The sequence below is a fragment of the Mercurialis annua genome, linkage group LG3 (assembly GCF_937616625.2).
Source record: "Mercurialis annua linkage group LG3, ddMerAnnu1.2, whole genome shotgun sequence".
NCBI classification, from domain to species: Eukaryota; Viridiplantae; Streptophyta; class Magnoliopsida; order Malpighiales; family Euphorbiaceae; genus Mercurialis; species Mercurialis annua.
In genome coordinates, this window is record NC_065572.1 from 7807610 (window position 1) to 7812831 (window position 5222).

At 33.8% G+C, this 5222-nt stretch overlaps 1 long non-coding RNA gene across 2 annotated transcripts; it reads left to right on the top strand.

The window, feature by feature from the left end:
- Nucleotides 1-1287: 1287 nt before the first annotated feature.
- On the top strand, nt 1288-3864 carry LOC126671500 (uncharacterized). Of its 2 annotated transcripts, XR_008790297.1 has the most exons (5): nt 1288-1338; nt 1419-1494; nt 1600-1881; nt 3151-3223; nt 3627-3864. It is a non-coding gene; the product is annotated as an uncharacterized LOC126671500 (long non-coding RNA). The 2 variants fall into 2 exon arrangements; XR_008790296.1 differs by lacking the exon at nt 1288-1338 and having other exon boundaries at nt 1346-1494.
- The last annotated feature ends 1358 nt before the right edge of the window (nt 3865-5222 follow it).

Consider the following 5222-nt stretch of genomic DNA (forward strand, 5'->3'; position numbering starts at 1 on the left):
GATAAACACTTAATTTCGAAAACTTCCGCCTCCGGAACCCCTACCGCCTGAGGACAGACCCAGCTGGGTCTGCTCATCAATAGCATCGTTGATGAACAGACTCAACTGGGTCTGTTCATTATCCACAGTGAACAGACCCAGCTAGGTCTGTTCTTCGGCGGCGGCAATTTCCGGTTTTTGTGGTGGAAATTTCCGGTATATCAAAAACGATATAAATATAATTTTGTTAATAATAATTATTTGTTGAATAAGAAATTATTATTGAGTTTTATAAGCTTTGAAAAAAAAAGAGTTTTGTTTTCTAAAATATAACATTAAACATTATTTAAAATATATATTGAAATAAAAAGTATTGATTTGAGCAATTTTCAAGTGAAAAAATATCAATTTGATGTTTGAGGATGCAATTAAAACCGAAAGGTTACAATTTAGAAAACAATTGGTGATTTTATAATATCAGGGTGCAAACTTTGCCCTACTGGCTGCTTCTCCTTCTTGTGATCCCTGTTTTCTATTATGCTTATGTGGCAACCTCTTCCGCATCTGGCGCGGTTTGTTAAAAGCGTTAGGCGTAGGGAACATTATTTTTGTACTTGTCAGATGATCTTTTATGGTTACAGAATCAGTTCCACGTGAGTGTGGATCAATGTGGTACCTCGGAGCTCGTCCTAAAGGTCTTGTTCGACCGAGCTTCGATGTTAGACATCATAGCTCAGGTGGTGTCTTTTGCTATTTATTATCTGATCTTTAGACGAGATACGTTTCTGATACTCATGGTTCGGTGACCCCCCAGGTCACTTGGTCGTACTAGATCCGACCTTTGATATCAAGCATCACAGGTGGAGGAGGTGTACTTTCAGGTTCTGAGTTCAAGGTTAGGGCGAGGTGCTACTGTAAAACCCCATAAAATTTTAAAATTTATTTTTGCGAGTTTCAGTAATATTTTGAGTCATTTACGTATTTGAAATTCGTTGGGTGGTTCGATTTGTGGCTTGGTTCGTGGCTCGGTTCGGTCTTTGGTTCTCTAGGTTTGTGGTACATGCGGAAAATCTCAGGTCTCAATCGAGACCTGAAATTTTCACGTAAAGTCTCGTTCGAGACCTTCAGTCTCGAACGAGACTTCTTCAATTTGTTGTTGGTCTCGTTCGAGACCAGCATTTTGGTTCACAGGGGTCCATTTTTTCCTTCGTTTTATAACCTAACTAACTCCTATAAATCCGTAACTTTTCAATCCTAATCTATTCACCACACGGCACACTAAACCCTAGCTGCCAATTCTTACTGATCCTTTGAGGAATCGCTGCCCTTATTTTCCTCCCAAAGTTTCCAAAATTTTTGGTAAGTTTGTTCTTAAATTTTCAGATTTAGCTTTAAAGCGATACCTCCGTAATTTGGATCGTTCTCCTTCGTTTCTGAAGCAAATTCAGTTCCGCTTCGTCGCTGAGAAAGTAGACTCATTCCTCTACAACTTTGCCTTTCGAATTTTGTCAAACGGTACGTAAACAAACCCGTATTAATCGCCGCCGTTTTATCGTTTTTAAGTTATTCGTTGTTTTGATTTTCTAAAACGATACTTTTGTTTTTCAATCCGTTTCGCAGCCGTTTGGAGATCGAAATCCGTTCCGTTCATTCCCCGTGATAGTAGGCTCGCTCCTCTACGATTCTACACTTTTCTTTTGTCAAACGGTACGTAAACGCACCCGTATCAATCGCCGTCGTTTCATCGTTTTGCGGTAGCTTAAGTTTCTACTTGCTCTGTTTATTGTCATAGGCTAAGTGTTGATTCCTGGGTGTGATTCTTATTACGTTAGGCTATTATCTTACGTCCGAATGAAGTCGTTTCATCTCTGAAATTCTTCAAAACTTCATTGATTCTCAGAGGTATGTAAAGTTCCATGAATTACTGTTTTATTTTTGAATTTGTATCCGCCATTTTTGTTGTTGTTTGGATTCGCTAAGTTTGATAATTGATAATTGATTTATAAGTGTTGGCTGTTGTAAATTATAATCCACGCTTATCATTTGAATTCCATCACGGATTGGTTCCAAGTTGTTGGCGGGGTGATTAGTTCAAATGCATATAGGCTTTGTGTTTCAGAGTAGGGATTTGCAATTGTGATCTTATCATTTGTTTGATTATATTGTTGCTTTGGATTTTTTTTTGGGTTTCACGATTGAATTGCAAATTTAAGGTTATTGGGTTAGAGCTTTAGGATGGCGGGTTTTGTCCCTGGGAATGGAATTTGAAATTTGGTTGTTTAGATTGAAGAAGATGGAGAATGTGCATGATTGGTCCTCAAGATAACTTGTTTTAAACCAATTGATTCTCAAGTTAAAAAAATTTATCTTCTTTATAATTGACTTTGATTTTTAATATATGAAATTGATTTCGACTTATTAATTAGTGATTTAAATAATACTATTATTTATAATTTAAAATTTCTCCGGGCATTAATATTTTAAGTTTAAATTAAATATTAATTTTATTATGGTTATACGTAAAATTTTATATTGACTATATTAAATAAGTATTGGGATTTTATTTTATTTAAAAGTTTGTCAAATTAATTATATTATTTTTAAGGCCTAAAAATAATATTTGAATATTTAAAAATTAAATTAATAATTGTTATTAATTATTATTTAATTGTTAAATTTATATTTTTAGCCTAGAATGCCTTTGAGATTAAATTTATATTTTAGCTTTGTTTGTTATTTAATTAATTGAGATAATTGCCGGTAATATTTAATTACTTGAGTTTCAAGCTATTGAGTTCTATTTTGATATTAATTAATATTTTATTTAATATTAATTATAAACTGTGGTTTATAAACTCTGGAATATTAGTTGGGTCGGTTTGGACTTGGGTCACCGACATGTGGGTTTAGCGTGGTAGTTTTTGAAAAAACTCGGCTAACCCACTATTTGAGGAATTGATTTTATTTATCAATTAAATATTATTTTAATAATATTTTCGGATTGGATTTAAGTGAGAACTCAATAGTCTTGAATTAATTACGGCATTACAATTTATTGAGAATTGTGTTTCTCTGTGATTTATCTGGTTATTTAATTGTGCTAGTCCTACGTGGTGTCTAGTGATCTTAGAGTTAGGGATCGTACGGATTTTAACCTATTTATTATTTTAGACCCGTCGACTGCTCGTGCTTCGGAGTCTACGCAGGGTTAGCTGTTTGCCAAGATCACGTGGATAAGCAAGCAGTGAGTTTGTAGTGCTATTTACCGCTTTATTAAGTACCGCATCGTATTTTAATATTATAAATGTTTGTGAACTGTTTTTACGGATTATGGATCTGGATTGAAACGAGCTACTCGATAGGCTTGTATCGAGACTGTGTGCACCGGTAAGTACTCTGGGAAACGGCAGACTAAAGTCTTGCTTACGCTGGTATATTTATATGACGAGGATTTGTTCCCGTCCACTCTGGGTTTATCGGTATGCTATGTCATACTTACGCTGGGATCATTTCAATACTGTTTTCCATAATCATATTATATTAGTATAAAAATGTTTTGATTTAAGGGTTTTAAACTTAATAAATGTAAATAGTATTGCGAACTCATCTCAGTATATCTGACCCCGTTGTTTTCCCAAATTTTCCAGGTTTATTATTTTGAGCGAGTCTGCAGATCTCCGAATCTTTATTCCTCGGAGGTTTATTTTCTTTTTAATAAATTGTCAAACTACTTTTATTCTTAGACCGCAGTAGTAAATTAGAAGTCTATATTATTCTAGTCTGTTTGTCGGATTTGTCTGACTGGCTTTCTTTTATGCTTTGGCATTAATATTGTTTAACTCTGGTTATATTTATTTAATGGAAGTACTTATATTTAAACTGTTAGTTTAAGTTGGAGTCTCGGTTGCCCCGAGCATTGGATTTTCTGCAGGTTTATTTGATTGGTGGTTTTCCGCAAGGCTTGCTACGGGTTTTGGTACAACCATACCCATACCCTAGCGCCGGTCGCGATCCATGAAATTGGGTCGTGACAAACTTGGTATCAGAGCTTTAGTTTCGAACTAAGGCCAAATTTTTGCATGCTATGTGTTTATCGCTTTAAGGCACGTTTAGTGCTACTGTTGTGTCATAGGATCTACTGCGGAATTAGGATTCATGTCTTGTCTTTAAAACGTCATCTTTTGATTTTAAAACTTTCTGCCTACACCGATAGGATTGCGTCCAGTCAGTCATTATTTATGCTTTGATTTGATTCTTTTGATGATATCTCACTTTGGTGATTTAATTGTTTTTGATTTCTCGGGGAATCTTATGTTGGTAATTTCCTCTATGTCATACTTGGGTATGATGTTAATTGTCTTATCTTGATGATGTTGCTTTAATTTCACCTGGGTGAAATATTTTGGTTTTCATGCTTTAATGATATTGTCGACGTTAAATTGTTTTGTGAGTACTTCTGGCTTTGGCCGTGAGCTTTGATTTATAAAAAAATAATATTTTGTCAGGCTTTAACATTGTTTTAGGTTTAAATGATTTTTGACTGAAAAATCTTTTTCACGTTTTATGAATTACGTTTTTAAATTACCTTAAGGAAATTATTTTTGCCTAACTGGTGTTGTGACGCAAAAAGTCAAATGGACAGTCTGGACGTGACACCCTAAAATATTATTTTCAGTATTTTTCCAGTAAATAAAATTCATATATTTTAAAATTTTAAATTTGACTAAGGATTGCAAAGGGTTGTTCTTTTGAAATAAAATGAATTTGTCGTATTCAAAAAAAAAAATTGAATGTTATGTCTAACTTGGTGTTTTCAAAATGACGGTTTAAAAAAAAAATTATTTTTAAAGGCGATATCGATTTGATAATATAACATTAATCTTGTAATTTTACCATATTTCGATTTCTCTAAACTTTGGTGTTGGTCGTATGCTTGATTTACTAATTTTGATTGAAGCCAGTATTTTTGAAAGATTGTTAAAGAATTATTATTTTTCCACTTGGGCGATGAGTTGATGTTATTACTTTGGATGACGTCAAGCTACCTATGTTGAAAATATTGAGATTTATTTTCAAAAGGGGTTTCTTTACGGATTTGAAAATATGTTGCATACATTTTATAAATGGATATTATGGGTTTGACTTGAGTCACCCAAATTTGTAGTAGAGTTTGGAAGTGGTAATCACTCGGCTAACTCGATGATTTTAAATTGAGGCGTTTGGGAATAATTGTCTCTATTGTT